The sequence below is a fragment of the Rousettus aegyptiacus genome, unplaced genomic scaffold (assembly GCF_014176215.1).
Source record: "Rousettus aegyptiacus isolate mRouAeg1 unplaced genomic scaffold, mRouAeg1.p scaffold_m13_p_6, whole genome shotgun sequence".
In the NCBI taxonomy this organism is placed as follows: Eukaryota; Metazoa; Chordata; class Mammalia; order Chiroptera; family Pteropodidae; genus Rousettus; species Rousettus aegyptiacus.
This window is the reverse complement of record NW_023416309.1, coordinates 44,947,123-44,971,449: the sequence shown is the minus strand read 5'-3', so window position 1 is coordinate 44,971,449 and position 24,327 is coordinate 44,947,123. Positions and strand designations below refer to the sequence as shown.

Below are 24,327 nucleotides of genomic sequence, written 5' to 3'. Positions count from 1 at the left end.
GGCAGATGGGCCGAGCGCGCCCCTCGCTTCTCGGTCCCCCGCGCCCCCGGCGCCTGCAGCTGCGGCTCCGGGGGGGTCCCGCGGTCCCAGGGCCCGACACCGGGGACCCCCTTACCAGTACCCGCGAGGGCAGGCTCCTGCTACTCCTTGCATTTTACAGAGCACCGCCAGCTCTGCGCGCTGCCGGAGGTGAGCAGCAGTGGAGCAGGAGTAGAAACCCTGGGGGCTTTGGACAGCCAAAGCCTAGAACGCCGGAGCACGGGTAAGAGAGAAAACGCCACAGGTTTTCTGGATGGAAGAGCTGACAGCGACCAACAGCATGCTAGGGGTGACAAGGGCGTCCACTCACATAAACCATTCCCTTGGTCTGGCCGCGACTGCACTGTGAGTAGAGCAGTGGTGACGGGCGGGGTCAGAGAGGTGAAGGGCGAGGGGTGGTAAAAGTTAAAGTGGGCCGGAGCATCCGGTGAAAGGCGTCTCCGCCTTCTGACTTGGGAAGCGTGCAAAGTGAAGCCTCAGCCCACCTCCAAGATGTGCCTTCGGATGTGCCTTCATTCATCTTTTTCTACAAGCACCAACCCTGAAAGTAACTTCCAAGTTCCTGTGTAAATCCTACTTATTGCCACAATGGTCAGTGGAGCTGAAGACCATGGAAAGAGTAGCATATTACTAAGTATCTGGAATATGGGGTGGTGGGGGAGGGTTACCTTTTAGGTCAGTCTGGCGTTCCTGGAGGGAGTTCCTCTTTACTTGCTACAAACTTAGGGATGGCTCCAGAAAGTCGAAGAGAACATATTTATAGGGTAAGAATGGATGAGAACTGCAGTGCTCAATTATTGCCCATTAGTGTAGTCCTCACCTCTGGGCACGCTGGACTTATAGAAAGCCTGCCTCACCTTCTAAAGGTCTCTCTCTCTCTCTCTCTCTCTCTCTCTCTCTCTCTCTCTCTCTCTCTGTGTGTGTTGTTTTGTGTAACTGCGGCTTTCCAGTTTACAAATTATTGATTGTTCTCCAGTTAATCCAGTGTTAGAAACATCAATATCCTAGTGACGACAACTCGTGATTATAACACGGGATTAATGGTATGAATGTGTGGCTGCCCTTCTAAGTTTTCCAGAATTCTGAATGCTGTCCCTGCCTCCTTCCCCTCTCCTTTCTGTCTCCTTTCTGTGCCTTTTGCTGATGCTCTTGGGGCAGCATTTGAAGATGTAACTGTTGCCTTGCACATGATTAGACCTTTCTCTGGTGTGTGTGTGTGTATGTGTGTGTGTGTGTGTATGTGTGTGTGTGTGTGAGAGAGAGAGAGAGAGAGAGAGAGAGAGAGAGAGAGAGAGAGAGAGAGAAAGAGAGAGAGAAATAGAGAATTCAAAGAAATTCCCAAAATTTGAGAGTCATTTAAATTCCGGTACTGATATTCGCAGCCTTGCACACAGGGCACAGCCTTTCTTGCGAGATCTGGGCCAAATGAGGGAATCCTCTGTACCAGGGATGCAGAATACAGATACTGTGTTAGGAACAAGAACATGTTGCTTCTGCACCACTCAGTTTATACACAATCTAACTTTATATGATAACACTGTGTGTGTATGTATTATTCTTTGTTCCACTGAGTTCCAAAATGCTAACCATTAGCTTATTAATTCCTATGAAATTCTTTATTGATAGGTGGTAAACATTTATATCTCTTTCTTAAGTCTTTATGCTGAATATGATTTAAATGTTTGGTTTCTCACCTCCAGTCTCTTTCTCTCTGGCAGTGTTGCTCATAGACAGTCATCTGCAGCCTATTACTTAACTCATGTCATTATGACAATATCAGTGCTGCATTTATCAACTTGCACAACTGTCTGGTTGTTTGGCATGCATGTCGGTTCCCTCAGCTATTTTTAGATCTGTGATGTTATCAACACAACCTTAGTAATTGAACTGGGTCAGCTTTTTTTTTTCAATGTCTTATATTTATCATCTTTTGAGTTTTCGCAAGGGTCAGATCATCACTCTCAAAAACAGGAAACTGAGTTTCAGAACGGATAAGTGACTCACCCAAGCTGCTACACTGTTATGAGAGGGTCAGGGGCAGAGCGCAGAACCTGCTTTTATCTGTCTCCAAAATCTACATTTGCCTTAAAGATTTTAATACGGAACTTAGAAATCAGAGCTGTTTAAGATCTGTTTGTAAAATTATTCATCTTGACTGGATTTCAGAGGATGGTGGGAGATGGTGAATCCTGGTTATGGAAACTCCATCTCCTTGTGAAAAAGAAATATTTTTAACACATGTCTGCCATAGTTCATTCCTTAGCTCCAATAGTGACTGGATTATTCTCACATTCTTCTCATCTTTAGAGAGTCCTGAAATCAACACTTCAGCACAAAGTTATCTGCAGATTTTGAGATCTGGTCTTGGTTAGTGCATTTCTGAGTCAACAACAAAACCTGATTATATTTCAACATTGACTGTGAAAATCAAGTTTGGTGATCATTGTAAAAGATTTTTTTTCACCTGACTTTTTAAATTTTAATATAACTGGCTTTCTTCGAGCAAATTTTTCTGATCAAGGTTCTGGTCCTAATCAAGAATGCAAATGAAGCATGGCAGGGAAGACAAGATGCTGTAGTGGGAAAAAGCATCAGATGTGGGGGCAAACAGACCTACATTTACAACTCAAATCTCACTGTCCCCAAAGCAGAAGGCTCTGCTTTCTGCTTTCTGATGCATATAGTCAGTAGTTGCCTAAATCCCTACCAGGTCTGACCTATTGTATTAGTGTCTTCGAATTGAGGATGTTGAGCAATTTCTAATTGCAAATAAAGTTCTGGGGAAGCAAGGGTGACTCATTGACCTACGCTATTGACTTGGAAGTGAGGAAAGCTTGAATTTCACATGATTAGGTCTTCCCCTAGTATTCATACACATTATCTGTTTAGAGAAATTCCTGAAATTTGAAAGCCACTATTTAACTCAGGTACTAGTATTTGCAATAATATATAAAGGAATATTAGTTTGTTTTATACCATTTTTGTGTTGGCAAACATGCAAGCTGTGTCTACAAAATGCATAATCTGAGAATAAAAATTAAACCTCTTTTTGAAATTTTCTGGTACCTTTTGGAAAATATAATTAAACGTTGATTCTGGGAATGATTCATATATTTTTTTTTTTTTAAAAAAGATGTGAATAGAATTGCGTGCAAAACCATAGAATTCAGCACAAAAATACATCACCTGTTTTCATTTATTTATTATATTAATAATTGTAACATTTAAGGAGTACTAACCGTGTGCCAGGGATAACACAAATAACCTTATATAAGTTATTGTATTACCTTTCATTTTACAGATATTTTCTGAGCACCTAATATGTTCAAGGCACCTACCAAGGGGTGTGTGTGAAGTGGTGCGAAAAGTTCTGAATATTCACATCAGGCAGAAGAAGATGCGTATCATGAGGATGGCAAAACTGCTAGTGAAGTAAAGGTGAGATGGGAACCTTCTGGCTGTGATGGTTATGAAGGCTTGTGGTGCTAACCTAAAAAAAAATCAAAACAATAACCGAAAAAACAAAAACGAGAACCCTATTCAAGAGGCAAAGCATTTATCTGGGATCAAAGATTGTAATACCAGAACATCGATTCAATCAGAAAACTAAATAGTGGTCCAATTATAGGATGAAAACAAAAGGGTTTTTATGAGGATAGAAAAGTAATAATCATATGAAAAGAAGAATAAAAATTCCTAGTGGTGCTGACAAGCTGAGCTCCTCTTGGCTATACACGATTGGTTTCTGATTCTACCTTCAGATAGAAGATCTATAATCATCAGTCTCTGTGATCATGATGTTCAGTTTCCTGCTGACATTATAATAATTGTTTGTAAAATAACTGTAGTTTAGCTCAGTTCAAAGGTTTGGCTCAGTCCGAAGTCCAAGAAACAAAAGTGAATGCTGCTCCTCTGGGATGACTGCCCCAGCTCCATTTTAAAATGGTTCCACTAATGTCAACTTTCACAGCGTCACTGGTGGTGCTTAAATTAGACCAATGAATAGCAGAGAAAACTTTAAAAGGTAAAGAGTTCTGAGATGATCATAAGCACATGGTAGGCAAAAGAACTGTAAGAGCAAACATGGAGTAAACTCTCTGTCAGAGACATCCTCAGTCAAGCTGCCCAGACAGCCACTTTTGCTTTATGTTTCTAAGTTTTTAATGTCAGTTGTGTGGTCTGCCTTAATGTGTATCTTAATTATTGTGCTATATCTCTACAAAGTGTGAACAATGTGCCTATGTCTGTGGAGGGGTAAGTGGCCAAACAGCATCCCTGCAGTGGCCAAAGGTGAGAGCCTGGAAGAGGCGTGGCCAGTGTGAGGAGGAGCCAGACTCCTGAGAATGTAATGGTCGCTCCCCAGCACAGCTCTGCTTAGATCGGCTGGATGCAAGAGTCAAAAGCTTGGCAAGAAACAAAGGTGAAACCTTACTGTACAAGATTTATAATGAAAGGGCAGAGCTTATTCTAAAATGTAGGTAAGGATAAAAGGGCTGGGATGCTCTTGTAGGAAACCCTACTTTTACATGTACATAAAAGGTATCAAATTTCTGTTTCTGCTGAGATCTGGGGAATGCTTTTCATACTACCTTATGTCAGTAATGTGCCTTTTCCCTTTCAAAATGCTTCTCTTTTGAAGAATTTTGTCATATTACATCAATTTTTTTCTCACCATAGTCCTAAGAGATAAGAAGGACAGATATCATTATTACTTACATTTGGTGGGAGAGGAAACTAGTGTGATTTGAAGGTCAGTTATTGGAAGGACTAAAAAATGTGAAAAAATCCAGAAAGACAAGGCAAATATTTTACCATTGACTCTGAAGGTTTTTTTTTTTTCATTGAAATTGTTTGAATTTTCTGTTTCTTGCACCAATATACACTATTGTATCAATGTTTAAACTTATTTAAACTTAACAAAAACAGTTTAAGCTTCATTATACTTAAGTTTAGACACTTAAATTTGACTAAAAAATCTAATTATTAGTGTTAGTAGGTAGTTTTAATCAGAAACGTGGCAAGAAGATCACTGTAATTTTTCTTCTAAAAGTGCAACATCAGATGCCTCAGGCCTTTTTCATCACTTTTTTTTTTTAATTAGAAAAGAGACAGATATGGAGATACTTGCATCGAAAAGACTATATACTGTACATTCTGGTACTCTGCCTAAAATTCCAACGAAGAGAATATACATACAACGAATAAAACTCAGACATTAGCTTGATCTTGCTAGCCGTCTGTCTATCTATCAATCGATTGTTAGATTTTCACATATATACACAATCACGTACACATGCACATCCTTGGCCATACGTAAACACACATAATGAGTTGAGCACTCATATTCTACGTGTAACTCCTCCCTCACAAAGGTGAGTCATTACTTGGTCTTTTACATTCGTGGAAAAGTTTACTGATTGAATGGCTTCAAGGGAAGGCACCTTAGGACAAAGGAAGAGAGAAAGAGGAGACAGATAAAGACTGAGATGTTAAGAGATGGAGAAAAAGAAAGACAAAAAAAAAAAGTATGAGAGTGAAGAAGGAGAAGCAGGAGAGAATAGGGAACATAAGAGAGAAAAAGAGGGAGGGACAGGGAGACAGAGAGGCTACCTCAGAAACATGGAGACCCAGAGATCCAAAGAGAGAATCATAGGAACAGCGAGAAACCAAGAAAAGCCAGTGACAATGGAGAACTTGTAATTCATCAATGGTTTTTAAATGTTCCAGAGTAGATATTGATCTTACATTCATAGACTCTTTCCTACCAATGAGCTTTTTCTTTTTTTAAGTTTTGGTATAAGTTCTGAATTTTGTATTCATAGATATTACATAATACTCCTAAAGGGCCCATAAGATGTGCACCAGATTGCTGGGCACAGGGGTAAGCAGTAGTCACCACAGTTCTCTTTCAAAGGCATGTGCATGAGGCTCCATACTTTATAAAGTGAGGGCATTTCAAACTTTTTTTTTTTTTTACCTTTGATACAATATTCACTCTAGTGTTCAATTTTGAGGTAAGTCCATAAAAGGCCAGAGTCCTTGTATTAGAGCTTATGATATGAGTTAGTTTTCCATTAGGTTAGATAACTTTATAGGCTCATCTGGGCATAGAACTAGATTGGCCATTTCATTTCTGGTGACAACCATACTCTAAAGCTCATGTTGAGGAGTAAATTGGATGGCACCAAAAACGAGTGTGTGTGTGTGTGTGTGTGTGTGTGTATTTTTTGACTCTCCAGACACTTGACAAAGGTAGTAGTTAGCCTAAGCCACATAAACTTCTCTTTATAGATAAACCAAACCAATTTAGAATTTTTTTTCTCTGGGAAGAAACTGACATAGGTAAACTATTGTGTGTTTTGATGCCTTTACAGGCTATCTTTTGGTTAGCTGCGGCTGTGTAAAAGCTTTACTCAACTAGTAATACACTCTATCAGAAATTTTTAACAGTTGTTACTTTGGGACATAATACTATGGTCCAGTATAGGGATGGGCAAACCTTGTCCCATGGGACAAACTTGGTTTGCTACCTGTTTTTCTAAATAAAGTTTTATTGGAACATGATCACATGTATTTGTTTTTACTTACTATCTATAGCTGTTTTGTGATGTAAGAGTAAGGTTGAGGAGTTGTAACAGAAACCATATGTCCTGCAACACCCAAAATATTTCTTGCTGAACCCTGGCCTCCATCAGGGGGAGGGAAATTTTAACCATCTGTTTATATTTGTCTGTGCTGTTTTGAATATTTTTTTTACCATATGCGTAGTATTCCTTTTGTAATAAAACTATTATAACATTTTAAATGATTGTGCTACATGCTAAGATATAGCCTTTGCCTTGAGATTTCATATTCTGGTGGGAATAGACAGCCATACAAAAGGGAAAATGCAATTTAGAGTGATAAGTGTATAATAAGTATAATTAACATTTATGCAAAATACTATGAGAATAAAAGATGGGTGGGAGACAATAAATCCTCCTGGGAGAGGGAAGGAATGATTTTAGAAGGCATGGATATTTGAACCAGCCTTTGTATCAGATTGGGAGTTTGCCAGGCCAGGACTATTAAAAGAATTAGGTCCACGTTAGTGATTCTTAGTACATTTTAAAAAATGTGACCAGTCATTCTTTTTTTTTCAGTCTCCTTCATCTCTATGCCATTCGGGACTCAGTCTAACTGCCTTTAAATATCATGTTTGATTTCCTTTTGAGCATCGCGTCTCTGACTAGACTAAAGAATCTGAAATTCCAAACAGATAAAGTCCTGCCTTAAATCTTAAACATTTGCTCTCTCATATCTTCCCAGCAGAATTTTATTAGCATGGCTGTGACATATTTCTCCTTAATATTTGTTATGTTGCCGCTTCCACACAAGATGAAAATGAGTGATTCCATTGTTTTCTTGGGCATGTGGCATATATCAGTGTGGCTGTTGGGGTGCGTTATGATAAATCGGTTGTCATTTTCTATTAGTGCAATATTGTTACCCTAGGAAGTGTGACGATATGTGATAGAGGGAACGACATCACTATGACCTACGGTCAACTTGGTTTATACATGTAAACGTGAGGGGTTGTGTGCCTAAATTAGATCAATGCACAACTCATGAATTTAACCTTAATGGCTTTCTCAGAGCTGCTCCCAAAACACAAGGTTAGCTTTCATAAGAGTTATAAGATATATAGATTTAAAAAAGATTTTAAAGGTAAGTATACATTAAAAAGTGCCCATGTCATCACTGCACTGCTTGTTGTATTTTCCCAAATAAACATACCTAAAATACTTTGTATAAATTGGGAAGATTGTTTTACCAACTATATAAATATCTAACTAATATACTGTATACTTGAAACTAATTTAAATAAATAAATTTAAAAGAATAAGTTTAAACATAAAAAAAATTACATAAATGGAATCGAATTCTTTGTCCTATTTTTATATCTGCTTTTTTGTTCAGCGTCATGTTTTTTTTTTAATTTCTTCTATATTGTATTTATTTGTGAATTATTTGGGCTATGTAACTTAAGATTAGTATGAATAGTTTTTATATAAATATTCTAGTATGTATCTTTTGGTTAACATATACACATATCTTCAATTTTGAGAACAATTACGTTCAGCTTCAAGAGATAGTGCTAAAATTTTTGCAAAGTAATTGTAACATTTATACTCCCATCGGCAGTGAATGAGAGTTTTGGTAACTACACACACACCAACACTTGATATTTTCCCTCTTTCTCATCTTATCTATCCTTCGATTATGAAATGCTATCACATATTGATTTTAATAAGTATTTCCTTGATTTCTATTAGAGTCTATTCATTTTTTGTTATATATTTAATCTGGCTGAGTCATCTCTTACACATCTTACATATATTTCTACTATGTGACTTGACTTTTCACTATTTTGGTGGAGTCTTTTAATGCACAAAAGGTCTTAATTATAATCTATTTCTATATAGTTATTGCTGTTCAGAACTTTTGAGAGACCGGTTTGAGAAAACCAGCCTACATTAAAGTCATCAAAATGGTTTCCTATTGTTCTTATAAAAATATTTATTCCTTTATCTTCCACATTTTGATGTGTAATTTATATTGAGTTGATGTTTGTGTATGGTATGATGTAAAAGTGAAGATGCACACATACATGGTTTTTCTCTATGGCTATACAGGATTATTCATGGAACGAAATCATTCTCTCCCCACGACTTTGCTGAGTGACCTTTGTGACAAATTTGTTGACAATCTATCTATTTATGTTTTTTGGACTCTCCATTCTGATCCATTAGTTACTTTTTCCTTGTGTTAGTATCATATTAATTATATGGCTTCATCATAGGTCTTTATATCTACCATTTTCATATGTTTAGCAATCTTCTGTTGTATGCTAGACAGCATGGAAAAGATTCAAAGAATATAAAAGACGATTTCTCTTTTTCTCTGTTAGGATCACATAGGGTGGGGAGCTACCCCTCCATCCTGTCAGAGACTGGCCTGGGTTCTGTCTGGGTTTTAGATTTGGGAGGATGCAGTCTTTTAGTTTGCCCGTTCTACCATGGTATGATTCTCCATGGATTTTGATTGAGATTCTAGTGTATATGGTGTCTTCAGCCATAGAAAACAACTAGATATTCAGTTTTCTTCACAGATATTCATCTTAGCTTTGATCTCTCACCCCATGTACTATTCTCCTCTCCCTATCCATGTTTTTTTTTTTTTTTTTTTTTGTAGAAAATGCCTATGGTTTGATGGCCACCAAACCTCCAGCCTTGTCACTCCAGCATTGTAAAAAAAAAAAAAAAAAAAAAAGTTGTAAGTTTGTCTGCCACCTGAGGCACTGTAACTTTCTGCCAATAGTCCAGGTTGGTTCCTAGGCTCTAATTTTGCCCAACTCGGGAAGTGCCCTATGTGAAATGTGGTTTATATTCTCAATATCAATTCATCATTCCTTCTAGGTCTTCAATAAGTTCCCTTCACTGGGCTTCTGCCTCCTTCTTCTGGTGGGTTTTGTTTTCTAAACACAACAAGACTGGTTGGCCTCTTTGTGTTCCTGCGAAAATGTGTTGTGGAGCAAAGTGGACATACAAATATCTTAGAAAGGAAGCAGAGAGAGCAGTTGGAAGGCTAACTGAGGCGAGAAGTTACGGTGGCCAAAATTAGCAGGTTGCCCATGAAAATCGATGGATGTAGATTAAAGTTGAAATATATGATACAGATTTTGGAACATATAACCAGTAACCATGGAGGGTAGGAAAAAGAATACTAAAGAAGGGAAATGCCCATGCTTTCAGCTATAGCCATTTAATGGTAATATGTAGCATGATGGTGGACAAGTGAAGGTTCAGGATTTGGAGTTGAGAAGTAAGAGGGAAGAAGGGTGGCTCTACCTTCTGTTATGTTGTACTCTGCCTTTGTACTTTGAAAGGCAAGTGAAGCCCTGATATCACTGACGGGAACTGTCTGACTGCGCATGTGTATGGTTGTGCATGTGTACACATGTCTTCAGCTTAGCTACACTTGCTCACAAGAGTGAAGTCTTGTCTGGCCTCTGTCCTCACTGCAGGATTTTAAATCAGTGAGGTGCATATAGAAGCCTCTGATATGAGGCTCTTCTGTAGCTTGACTGAGACCTATGTGCTCAATAAACATTCTAGTGCTTCCTTACGGAGTTCACTGTGGGCACCACATACAAATCACATGTGGTTCCCTACATGTTTATTCTGAACAAAATTAGGGACTGGTGCTTTGACCTCTCCCTAAAGGAGAAGGTGTGGGTCACAGAGTTGGCCAGCATTGTCACGAAAAAGCCATCTGCAAGGCTTGTGACCTCGTTGTGGTACATTATAAATGCATCAACTTCTCATGGTAGTAGAGGTGAGCCTCCATTCCTAATTTCTTGTATCATCTGACCATCTCAATGAAGCCTCCTGAATGAAGTGGGCATTATTAATTCAGACAGTCAAGGAAAGTATGTGAATCTGGGCTGCTATATACCTTAAATGAGTTAAGTCAAAGGAATTGAACTGGTGGGTAACTTAAACTGTAGCTTAAATTGCTCAGCCAGTTTTATCTTCCAAATCTACTACTAATGGAATCATTTCTGATGTTGTTCACCTTTTCTTGAAATATCCTAATATGAATCAGTTCTCATAAAAATTTATAAGATGCATACATTAATTACACAACAAAAAGTATCTTTTTATGTTAAAAATATTGGAAGAACCATTTAAAGTCTTCTGCCCCACCTCAATAAATTATCAGTCATTCTCCTATGCCAACAAATTCCCTATCCACCTTGTGAAGTGAGGGCTTCATTTATTTAATTTATAGTGAATTAATAAAGAAATGAGAAGTGAATTCTGCCCCTTCGCTGCTGCTTTTCTTCTCTCACTCCTTCTTACCCCAAGTTATCTTTCATTTAAGCATCTCAGAAGAGAACCCAAGATTGAAATTGGGTCTTGATGTGGCAGGCTGAGAGGGTGCAAGCCGTGGTATGTGAAAAGCACTGAGGAGGCACGCCTGATTGTCAGTGATTTAACCAATGCCTCGCAGTCATGGCTATTAGTGCTCCATTTCCCCTGGAAGTTTCGAATGTGGCTAATGCAATAATCTAATTAAGAAATTGACTTAAGCGACTCTGTAGCAAGCACAACTTTTGATTGGATTGGTGAGTTTTTATTAATTATAGTCAACTACTAATGGTATTTAGGTAACGGCAGAGACTTTCTCTCGCTTATGGGTTGTAACAGAATTCCAGGAGGCATCATTTTCTATTTCAGAATGTATGGTGAGATTGTTCCAAGAGTGGGCACCTCTGTATCCCCAGGGTTTCTGTCCAGTGAATCCCTTGCCATTTTAGCATGAGTAGTTGGCTTCCAGTTCAAGTCTAATTCTTCTGAAAAAGACTGTTGTTTTACACTCTCGGCATTATAGACTTTCTCTTGCTGTTGACTTCAGAGTTTCACTGAAAGCATCTCTGTGAAACTGGTAATTCATTGAATACCAAGGGCTGGTTAAGTTTATTCCTAACACATCAGCTGCTTGTGTGATATGTATTCATTATCTCTCTCTCTCCTCTCACATACATATATACATATACATATGTGTGTGTGTATACCTTCAGAGACTCATTTTAATTAAAATATGAATCTGCTCTTTTCTTCTTAGAAAGGCTTGCCTCCATCAATTTTCCTGTTCTGAGCATTTTGGGTTCCTCACAGTCAGTAAGAAGGTAACACAGAGACCAAACTTTAGTGAAGCCAACGTGCTTCCTTGAGAAGGACGTTACTTCTGTGAAAAGTGATTGCAGATTTCAGTAAAATTATATAGGGGAGTATAAAATGCCTCATTAACATAGAGTCAGGTTAATCCCCTTTATGAGCTCCATTTAATTAATTATTAAAGGCTATGGCATTAAGAGAAAATTTTAACAGTATTTTACTAAGGTCAGAGTGGCTGAGATTCAGTCGAAATGGCTTTATCTATTGTGTTGTTTCAAGAACTCTCTCTTCCTTTTGGGGAAGTAAACTGAGGCGTGAGGTGGAGAGGCCTGGACTAAGAGTCAGGAGACTTACTTCATATTCCTGTCCTTCAAGTAACTGGCTCTACAACTTCAAAGATGGCACTCACTTCCCATAAATCAGGAGATAAAATACCATTTCCTAAATTGGTTGTGAGGAATCCATGAACTGTGACAGAGGCTGACAGAGTGAGGACCTGACTCGCTGTAGATGTCCAGTGAACATTAGGTTCAATATCTATGTCTTTTCTAAGAGAGATTATTCAAGAAGTTTCTGTGAGCCCAGAAGTTTCACAAAATACCAACAGTCATGATTTGTGAGCACGGGTCCAGGATATTTCTTTTTAGCAGGGGAAAGGTTATCAGACCTGAACCAGAAAATTGGGGCGTTAGTTCTAATCTGTACTTCATTAGTTGCATGACTTTGGGGCAAATCACATAACGTTTCTTGAGCATTTAGTACCCTCACCTGGACTATAAGCCTCATACTGCAGTCCGGTGTAGCATGGATTCTGAGTGAGACTGCTTCAATCTGAACCTCAGCTCTACAACGTAATAAATGGTTACCTTGGGCAGGTTACTGAACCTCCTCTGTGCATGTTTCCTTATCTATAAAATAAGCGCAATGATAATGGCCCCCTCATAAGATCTTCAAGATGCTGACATGAATCACCCTCTGGAAAATGTGCTAGCAGAGTGCCTGCCACATGATACGTGCTCAATAAATGTTAACTGGAATAATTCAATTCTTCCTACCCCTCACTTGAATAAAATCACCATTCATGAAAACTGGAATGCGGAGTACACTGTGCATACAGTGTTCATGCCACAGTTCTCTTAATAAAAAGAAAACTTGTCTAATGCTTGCAGTTTTATTTTACCTGAATATTTTTTCCTCTCTTATCTTTCCTCTAATCTCTCTTTGTGGCAGAGCAGCAGCAACAACAACAATAACTACAACTACAGACTGGGCCGAACTGCCAGAAACCAAAGGTGGGAATGAGTGCGCCCCTCCTCCCCAGTTCTCTACTGTGCCCTGGTTTTCTTTGGCAGGAATGGTTCACATATTTCCTCGGGAGCCTAGAGCTGTGAGCACAGCAGTTTTCTTGGAACCCAAGGCAGAAGGTTCCTGCTTCCCTTATGGCAAGCTCATGTTCTCAGGGCATCAAACATTGCTTCACCCAAGTAGAGAAAGACAGCCTTTCCATTCCTGTTTGCAGCTCCCGCCCCCAGCGTCAGACCCAGTCAAGACAAGTGGAGCTGATGCATGGAGTGAGTCTCCGTGAGCCACCATGAGGGAGCTCAAAGTGCCTTTCAGAGAACAAAGCTTTGGACTGGGCTGTGGCATCAGCTGTGACTCTTTCCTGACAAACTGTGATGTTGCATGAAATAAGAAGGTATTCCTGCAGAGTGTGATACAGTCACAAAGTCCAAAGGTGGAGGGAAAGTTGCCATTTTTCTTCCAGTTTGCCACTCAAGGGTTTGCATCCCTGAATCCTTGTTAGAGTTACTGGTATCTTGGCTTTGTCCACATACCCTGGTGTTTGAGTGCATATGCCAGTGCTCAGTGTTGGTTTGAACTTATCATTGTTCTGCCCCTCTCTGGTTGTCTGATTTTGGGCATTTGGTTAATGTCTTTGATCCTCAAATTTCTCATCTGTATGATGGGAGTAGTCATGCCTGTCCTGCCTGCTTGGTCAGAAAAAATCTCAACTCTATATATGCAAAACCTTGGGGTCTCCAAACTGGGTAGGGAGCTAACATTTTATCTAATGAAGGCTTTATCTGCTGCAGGTGACCATCCCTTCACCAACATGCTGGACAAAGGGTCCTCCAGCCTCAGACTGAGCTCCGCCTGGCTGGGGAGCTGCCCTCCTCAGGGGCTCTAATTTTCAGAAGATTCTTCCTTGTGCTGGGATGAAATCTGAACCTTTCAGTGTCTTTCACCTGCTCATTTCTGTTTCAATTCTGGATCCGAGCCTACATTTAATCCCAAAGATGTCCCATATATTGAGGATTACTGTAAAATAAAATACTTTCATGTTTCGTTTTGTTTTATTTTGTTTTAACTGATTATTGAGTCATTTTCTCAGCCCACTTGCCTACTCTGCATTGGGAGTTCTGATCTGGATTGACTGCATGGAAAGGAACATGCTGCCAGGCGTTCCTGAATGTTCTCAAGAGTCACTGTGGCATCAGTTATGAAACTATCCCTGAGGATCCCTGGAGGCAGGTGTGATTATTACTAATGGCAGGTGTTCCCACGCATAGTGCATATGCCCGAATCCTAGAGCCATAATTGGAAAAGCATGTTTCTTAATGTGCTTTAAATTATTTTAAATTGGAAGTAATCTCCCCCCATCACCTGGAATTATTTTTTTATTCTGAACAATAAGAGATATAGCAAATTTTAGTAAAAATAAATAAATAAATAAGAAGAGGCCTATAAAAAAATCTAAAGAATGTAATTAAAATTATTTGTAACATATCTATTTGTAAAAAAATAAAATCATATTTTTATACCTTATACTTTGTTTGTTTCCACATATATGATTGTGTGTTTATGTGTAACTATTGAAATTATGCAATAGGTGCTTCCGCGGTCCACCATTTTGCCCTCCTCTTGAACATTTTATTATCTTTTTCATGTCATTACCAATTTTTTGTCTCTTATCATAATGGTTGAAACATAATATTCTTTTGAATGAATACACTATAACTTACTTAATGAACCCTTTATTGTAATCCCTGATTTGTAGCCAGTTTTCAGGAGCTCCAGGGCTATTCTCTTTGATACATGGGAATATGGGAGAAGGCAACACCTCTAGATTCCTACAGCAGGATTTTCTTTTCCAAACACTGTGGTAATTCTTTTACTACTTTCTTCTTTTCCTAAGTGGGAAAAGTGAACACAACATGTGGACCAGATCCTATTAGATCTCAAAAATTTAAAAAAAACCAGGTGGATGTGTGTGTGTGTGTGTGTGTGTGTGTGTATGTGCACTTCACAAATTCATATTTCAAATGCTATACTAGTTATTTCTGTGATCAAAAAGAGGCATGGGTTTGTTTTATTTACTATTGTAAACTGGGGCCGCGAAGATCTTGAGCTGCCTCTTTTTCTGATATCAAGGATTTTCCTTAATCAAGGAAATTCAAGTATCAGGAAATCACTATCCTTAGTGCCAGGAAGAAGACATTTAATGCACTTGAATCCAGAGCTGGAAATCAAAATCCTGGCTATGTCTCCCATTAAAATAACTTGGATCTCCCTTGTTTGGTAGAGCATAGCTCTGACAATATGAAGGTTCTACTCTCATATGATCAGATCAACTATTTGGGGTAATTGTTTATGGGGCAATATTACCACTCTCTGCAGACTTACAGAACCAAACACCAAAATAGGGTCTAGAAATCTATATTTTTTACAGTTCCCCAAATGAATTTTGTCAGGTAAATTTAAGAACTGGATGACCCAAACACAATAAAGTATTTCTAGTTCCTCAAAAGCCTGAATACAATTGCTTTACCTTGTCCTCAAACCAGATTTTCCAAGGAATCTTAGTGTCCTAGATGTCAGGCTTTACTTAAAGAACAATTTCATCTTTGATGATTAAAATCACACTGTTGGAAAGGAGTAGCTTCATAAACATGTGGCAAGGCTGTTGGAACAGACTTTTCCAATACAGAAGTGATCATTTTTTGAAAGAAGCATTCTACATCTTGCCAAAGGTGCTGCTACAAATAGAGAACCAACTGCATTCCTCTACCCTGTGGAACGGATAAAAAACTCTTGTCACCTCTGGAGACTGGCTGGTTTGAGGCAGTAGCATATGCTTGACTGTTAAATCAAAATAAAACCAAACAGAAACTTCTGCTTGCTTAGCCCCAGCAGAATTCTCAGAAGCCAATACAAAAGGTTGAGCCTGGACACAGCCTCACTCCATCTGTGCTTCCTCTCCCACCCAGAGAAACGTTAGCCTCATGAGGCCTGGCATGTTGGCATGCGTCCAACACACTGTCCAGACTTCCCAGCTGTCACATGTCTCTGTGCTGATGAGAAACTACTAATCGTATATCTCGCGTGCCTATTAGGAAGGCTGAAAAATTACCTACCAAGGTGACCCCTGGTGCCAGTAGTGAGGGTGCCCATACCTGGTGGGCAGGTCCCCCCGGAGAGGGGCTAAAGTACAAAGGGGTGAAATTTCTTCCCTTTCTCATGGTATAATTTCAATAACTAGAGAAACATGATCTTTAAATGTCTAAATTTGGTCCTAACACAGACAAAAATAATAAGAATTGCCTTATGAAAAAGCAAGGAAAGGACATAGTGTGAGAGTAAGAGTGGGAAAAAGGTATGATCAGTCTTCTCTACTCTTCACATTTTAAAGCATTCACAAGTATGGATATCCTGAATCTGAAAGTGTGGACTGCTTGAAAATAACAATAGCTTCCCTTTGCTTTCTTGGGTCACCTGCAAGAGGCATTCACGTTTTCTGATGAATTTTGTGGGTGGGAGTTATAGGTACCCAGCTTCCAGCAGAGCTGGAACCACAGCAAAGTGAGGGCATCCCTCCACTGAAGTGCTGTCCCCTTCAACAGGTGCAGGACCTCAGAGTCACTTGTCGGGTGTGTATGCTTCCTGGAATATTATGGAAGTGAGAAGCAGATTTCTTATATGCACGTGCCCAATTCTCCCATGGCAGAGGAGGGCAGCAGAAACAACCCCTCTAAGTTAGCTCTGATCATGCTGGGTCCATAAAACCCTTTACAAAAGAAGCTGGCCACTCCCAGGATCTGAGTGTCCATCAAGCCTAGAGGGTTAAAGGTCTTAAAAACCCCTTCAGTAAAGGCTGTGAGTAGTGAAGAGATGGCAGGCTCCCTCGGTACCCTAGACCAGGACTTGATCAAAAAGGTACATGTTCTAAGTAAGAGCAGAGTCATGGATCACAACCAGAGCATGCACAGTCAGCACAGAGCAGACGAAATGGGCCCAAACAGGAGGACAGGAGCCAGAGAGACACCAGTTCCAGAAGCAGAGCAAAGTAAGTGGTCTTAAGTCTCACAAAAAGCAAATAACTGTAAAAAGTCAAAAGGGCTGGTCTGGCAAGCAGGATGGGGCTGGGAATAAGTGGTCTCTTTCAACCTGAATATCCATTTGTTTCATTCCAGGAGCCTTTGTTTCTCATAAGGCAGGGGTAACATTTGGACCTTAGGGTCCATTTGGGCCTTATGTGTAGTATTAAATAAAAGGATCCATGAGGGGTGAGAAATACAGCTTGGCATCCTCCCTGCTGGGAGCCCCACAGATGATGGCAGACGCCTATCTCCTTGGAGTCTCTGTGCTTAGCTTCTTTATATTTGTGACCACAGTGACCCAGTGGTCCTCACATGTGGGAGCCTTTCAGTAAAGTTCTGCTCAGTGGATGCTGGGTCTGTTTTTCTGCCCCTCTGGGAAGTGCTTGGGAATAAACTGGAAGAACTAGGGCATCAGGAAGTTCTCAGCAGAGAGACTAGATCCATCTCCAAAGAGCACTGACACATTGCTATAGTCTATATTTGTAACGGCCATCTGTCTTTCTGTCTGTCTGTCTATCTATCTATCTATCTATCTATCTTTCTATCATCTATCACCTATCTAGGTCTATATACTCTTCTACTTTTCCTTTCTTTATTTTTCTTTTTCTCAAATATATATTTTTATTTTTCAATTACAGTTGACATTTAACATTATATTAGTTTTAGGTATACAGCATAGTAGTTCGACATTTATATAACTTACGAACTGTTCCCCTTACAAGTCTAGCACTCACCTAACACCATATATAGTTTTTATAATAATATTTACTATATTCCCTATTCCCTATGCTGTCCTTCCCATTATTTTGGGGGGGAGGGAGGGGGGGAAGACTCTACAAATAGCAACTTAACAAATATTTTTTCATTTTGTCTTATAAACCTTTCACTGCTTTTGTTTTCTTCTTTGACTATTGGTATGATCCAAGAATTAAATCACTTCACTCACTGACTGTCCACCAGAAGCTGAACATTTGTTTGGGGCAGCCCCTTGGAAGCCATATAACTCTGGCCCGTGATGGTAGAACTGTCAGTGGCTCAGTGTGATTACATTCCAGGATATAATGCATCACTCATGATGGTCTAAACTTTATAACATTGTACGACTGCTCAATGAATACAATAGAGAAGATGTGCTTCCTCTCGGTCCCTCTCTTTCTCCATAGTGCTATCTCCTCTCTTGTCAGACAAGTTGGTTTTAAGGGCTGGTGGCTGTCATGTTGGAGAATTTCATGGGGACTCTGTAGCAGAAATTTTCTTAGATAAAACAGCTTGTTGCCCTGAACATTTAGGAAGAATTTCAGTTTATCATTTGTTTGAAAGTCTGGAAACCCTCTTTCTAGGACTCAGGCAATTGTCTCTATGATAACCTGATGTGCCTTACAGTTATTCCACTCTACTTATTGAAAAGACTATCTTTTTTTCCACTGAATTGCCTTTGCTCCTTTGTCAAAGGTCAGTTGGGGATCTATTTATGGGGATCTATTTCTGGACTCTATTTTTTCCATTGATCTGTCTATTCTTTTGCCAATACCACACTGCCTTGATTACAGTATCCTTATATTAAGTTTTGAAGTCAAGCAGTGTCAGTCCTACAGCTTAAATCTCCTTCAATATTGTGTTGGTTATTCTGTTGATATTCATAAAATAACTTGCTGAGATTTTGACTGGGATTGAATTGAATCTATAGATCAAATAGGGAAGAACTGACAACTTAACACTATTAAGTATTCCTATCAATAAACATGGAATATCTATCAATTTACTTAGTTCTTCTCTGATTTATTTCTTCTGAGTTTTGTAGTTTCCATCATATAGCTCTTGTACATATTTTGTTAGATTTGCACAAAAGTATTTCATCTTTTTGATGCTAATGTTACCTCATCCTTTTTAATAGCTGCAAAATATTCTATTAGATGAATATATTTTAAAACCCTCATTAATTCTTAAATGCATCTTTAATTTGGATGGTTTAAAAAAGTGGACAAACAAAAACATACCTTTGGCAATCCACCAAAGCAGAGATGGTGATATATTACTTGGTCTAGGTGGAAGCCCAGAAAATGAATAAAAAACCAATCTGTATTTATCACCCAGGACCACAGTTGTCAAATATGTCAGCATAAGTAGCGGCAAACTAGATCGTACAAATAGGATAATACTACTCAAAAATAAGTACAAAACAAACAAACAAAAACAAACAAAAAACTTAGCCAGATAATTTTTGTTTGTTTGTTTGTTTCATGTATGTTTCCAAGGACCACTGATTCAAAATAGCAGTGTGAAACCCCAGCACTCTACTCTTTCTCAGACTATATTTGTTACTAAGTCAAGGAAGCTTAAGTAGTAGTCTAAATTTTGATTCATAGAAATTCTTTTGGGGATACCTTTGATTTATATTTTCTCGCATTTCTGACTTACCCCATAAGATTAGATTTTAAAGGAGACTTCTTCTTGAACATATAGGAAGAGCTTCAACTTATTATTTGTTTGGTGCCCCCTTTAAAGTCTGGAAACCTTTTCTTTAAGACTTAGGCAACTGTTGTTATGATATCCTGAAGTTTCTTCCATCACAACTGCTCAGGAAATGTAAACTCTGAATTATAGGTGATCTGAAGTTTAGACACACTATAACTCAAGTGTGACAACAACTCCACCATTTTGTCGACCAGGCTGCTAAACCTGTCATTTCTCAAGGTGGCCTACGGAGCACGGTTTTATTGAATTGGTCTAACATGGGAAGTAAAACATCCAGGTACCCTTCTTGTCTGAAGCTTTTTGCCTGGACCTTGCCTTCAGTTAGCATTTAAGTCAAAGAGAAACAAACTAGGGGAGATGGCCCTGTGAAGAATGAAGGTCACAATAAAATCATAATACATGGGATCTCGAAAGGATGATTTGGGGATAAAAATGTGGCATGGAAGAAAGGTCCTTCCTTACTATTATTATTGAAAAATATTAGGAGAAAGTTGCCATGAGGCTAAAGTTAAAAAGTAAGTCTATATGAGCAGACCCTATTTCTTTGACTCATTACTTTATTCTTTTCTTAAAGTTTTTCCTACAATACTAGCAATTATTATAAGTCCACACACACACACACACACACACACACACACACACACAAAATACTGGCTTCCAATAGTTAGTATCAGTAATCCCTCATCAGATTAACCCACAAGAGGGAATTTCAATATGTGATTTCAAAGTAATAGAGGTTGTGATCACCCATCTTGAGCAGGATTCTGACCTGAGTGTTTCTCAGCAATTGGTGAGTTTCCAGTTCCTTAGAAAAGATGTAATGGAGTTTCAATGAGGATCCAATATGAGATACTTTTTTTAATGGCTAGTATCTGTTCTTCCTGTGTGGTCTCCCATCCAAGTACTAACAAGGCCTGACCCTGCTTAACTTCTGAGATCTGACAAGATTGGGCACATTCAGTGTGGCATGGCTGTAGACCAATATGAGACACTGGTATACTTTTTAGCAATGCACTTTTGGCTCTTTGAGTAAAGGGTGGGTTTGAGAGGAAGGTGTGTTTGGCTCTTTTCAAGGCTCTAGGGTAGCTTTTAATTACAATGATAGTTAAAGGTGCTGATGTTAAGAATTAAATAATATGTATAGCCTTTGAAGCCACAGATGTCAGAGAGGTAAGGCTCATGAGTTAGGCTGGCAGGACAGAGAGGTTATGGACTGAAAAGCAATCTTCCACCCTAAAGGGGGCAGCAGATGTCCATCTCCAGCTGAGTGTCACATTATGCCCAAGAGAGCTCAGAAGAAGAGCTGAAAATCTTCAAGTTTGTTGTTAAAGTTCACGCTGGGCTTAGACACATGACTTGTTTTGGCCAGCAGAATGTTAAAAGGTATTATGCATACTGAATCTTGAAAAATTGCTTACATGAGTCCATCTCCTCTTTTGGAATCTTACTTCCATGAATACAAGCCTAGGTTAACCTGCCTATGGTTAAAGACAATAGGAAGAAGAAAATGTGTTCAGACAACTAGCCTAGAGTCAGCCAACTCTAAATATGAGAGAACTCAACCAGAATCAGCAGAAACATTATGCACCTGTAGCTCACCCCAGACACATGATAAGCCCAGTTGATTCTGGCCTAGATCAGCTAAATTGCTCAACCACCCTACAGATCCATGAAACATAAAAAAATGTTGATTGTTGTATAAGACTGAGATTTTATAGCTGTTGGCTAGACAGCATTAATGTGGTAATAGGTAACTGGAACACCAGCCCATCAGAAGTGGTCAATAAATGTCAGCTATATACATTCATATTTCATTGACTCTAAGGTATTTGTTGATGGTAACTTCATAATTTTTGCAGAAGCTTTCTATGGAAGATTTTACACATTAGCACTACAATTGCCATCTGGCTGATGTTGACTGTTGTATGCCATTGGTTCTAAGATGCATCCTGAATTTCAAAGATGTTAAATTGCAAAAATTCTGCTTTTTGTGGAAAATTTCACCAAAACTCAGGATATTGGTTATCTATGAGTGTAGCTGAAGCCCTCTCTGGAGCCAGAGTATGCTACAGAAATGATGATTGTCATGATACAAGATAGACTCAGAGTCTGAGGCTCATGGAGAACAGGGACTCGGGACTGCATGTGGTAAATGGTCCCCTCCATTAAGAAAGATTAGTGCTGTCCTTTATGACCTCCTTAGAGGAGCAGTTTTGGTGGCCCATGAGAGTTCTCCAAGTTGCCTCAACATTTCAAGGACTAAAGCTTTAGAAACAAAGCTTTCTTTTACACTTAGAGTCTGAAGGTGTGAAATGTATTCCCTAGGGTCTACTTGTGCTAAATTAGGTTAGCATTTAATTAAGCTGTCCATAAATGATATTGAGACAGCCAAGGAGAGTTTAAATACTACAATTAACACTCATTGTATGTTTTCCTTTTTATGTTTCTTAAGGTTTTGTGTACTACCCAGAAATACATTAATATTTTATTCTGTTCTCTCAATCTTTTATCTTCTTAGAGTAGGGTACATTAGGTTAATATTGGGCATTTATACTTTTAATGGATGTTTACAAGTAACATAAGAGAATCAATACTTTCCTTACATCATTACACATCATTTTGTACCAAAAACATTTCCCAGGTTCAGTTCCGCCCTTGGTTCCAAATAATTGTCATCTGCTGAAAAAAAAAAATCATATTCTTCTTCAAGGAAAATAGCTTCTCTAATCTTCTATGGACCCTAAGGGTCACTGAAAAATGAATATATTGAAACCATTTGTAAAAATAATGGCACTACAGGGACCCTGACTGCCCCTTCTGTGGTGAAATACCTGAGGAGTGCAGTTTTCAGTCAGCAAGAATTAGCATACTGTAGCTGAGTACTAAGCTAATTTTGAATCCTCTTTATGCTAAGGAATTACTGTTACTCCCTTGTGTCCATGTCTAAGAAAGTATCATTAGCATTGTTAATTATCAGGCTTGGAATCAGGACACTGAATTATCATCCTTGCCTAAGATACAGTTTTGGTTTCCTGCCTAGATTCCTTATGGTTCTCTGGGAGGGCAGAGGTACTGACCAGGTAGGAAGTAGAGAACATGGATTTGGGAGTGAAAAAAAACCTTGATCCAAATTCCAGATCCACCATATGTTGGCTGTATGACCTTGGCTAAGTTTTTTGGTTCTGAACATCAGTTTCTTCCTTTCTTAAAAGGTATTGTGGTGGTTAATAACACTGCCTTGTAAGCTATAGTGATAGAGAGGTTCATTTTCATCACACATCTTTCCTTTATCAACTCTGAGCTTCTCCTTTTGGGCCTGGCTAAAACTGCTACACCTTGATGCCAGCCATCTGACTGAAGTCTAGATTTTCTCACTCTCAATGGTATAAGTTCATGTTCTTCCCATCTGGCAGGGCACTCTCCTTCTCTCTCTCTCTCTCTCTCTCTCTCTCTCTCTATCATTTTTAGTAAATTTTTCAGAGTGACATTTGTTAATAAAATTTATAGGTTTCAAGTGTATAATTCAATAACATGTCACATGTATATTGCATTGTATGTTCACCATCCAAAGTTAAATTTCCTGTGGTCACCATATATTTGACCCCCATTCCCCTATTTACCTCCTCCCATCTCTCTCTGGTAACCACAATACTGTTTTCTGTGTGCATAAGTCTCTGTTTGTTTGTCATGTTCATTTGTTGCTTTCAATTTTATATCCTACATGTAAGTGAAATCATATGGTTCTCAACTTTTTCTTTCTGATGTATTCTACTTAACAATGATGATCTCAAGATCCATCCACATTGTCACAATGGCAGTATTTCATCTTTTCTTATGAATGAGTAGGGCACTATCCTTTTAGATGGATTTCTCTGGAGTGACCACTAGTCTAGATAACCACAGCTGACAATCCCAGTGGGCATGCTGCAATTGCTTTCCCTTCTCAGGGGAATCATGAAATATACTGCCTACCATTTGTATCCCTGGACACAGCCAGACAAAGGAGAGTGTGGATGAATCAATGCAGCCCGTCACTATCCCTAGAAATCTCATTCAAAGAAAATTAGATATGAATTGGGGTTACCTGTGTGACCTTAATTAACAATAACCAAAAGGTTAAACCTGCTAGAAAAAAAAATGTTTCTCCTATAAAGTAAGACAAATATATATATAATGCATATTATAGGTGTGTTCATGTGTCTATCTTCCCTTATATAGGTTTCTGAAAAACTGTATTTACAATGCCTCTTATTTAAGCTAAAAGAGGGTAACCATTTATTTGCAATAATTTGGGTATTGCACCTTTTCACAGCTAGTAATGAAAAACAGAGCCTCACATTGATTTTGTTTAAAAATAGAATTGTCCTGTAATGACTTTCCTCAAAGAGAAGAAGCTGAATATGTAATTGAGCTCCCGTGGGGAAGGGAATTCTGAATTTTGCCAACAGGAAGATCCTCTCTGGCTCTCCTAAATAGATCTTGATAGAAATTTTATCCAAAATCCCATTACTTCGACCAGAAAATTATCCTTTATGAAATAAATGTCCTGGAATCCCTTTTTTCTCTCTTTTCTTTTTTCTTATATGTGTGTGTATGTGTATAAAATTTTCCTACATTTTAAGGTCAGTTAGCATAGAAAAACATGTATGTGATTTTTTTTTGTAATGATGTATACTATTTCAACTTTGACTAAAATGGTTGATTTTATCTGC

At 38.7% G+C, this 24,327-nt stretch overlaps 1 long non-coding RNA gene across 1 annotated transcript; it reads left to right on the top strand.

Annotated features, from left to right (window-relative positions):
- The first annotated feature begins 236 nt into the window (after positions 1-236).
- On the top strand, positions 237-13,533 carry LOC118603840. The gene is made up of 3 exons (XR_004951329.1): positions 237-384; positions 3,341-3,477; positions 13,282-13,533. It is a non-coding gene; the product is annotated as an uncharacterized LOC118603840 (long non-coding RNA).
- The last annotated feature ends 10,794 nt before the right edge of the window (positions 13,534-24,327 follow it).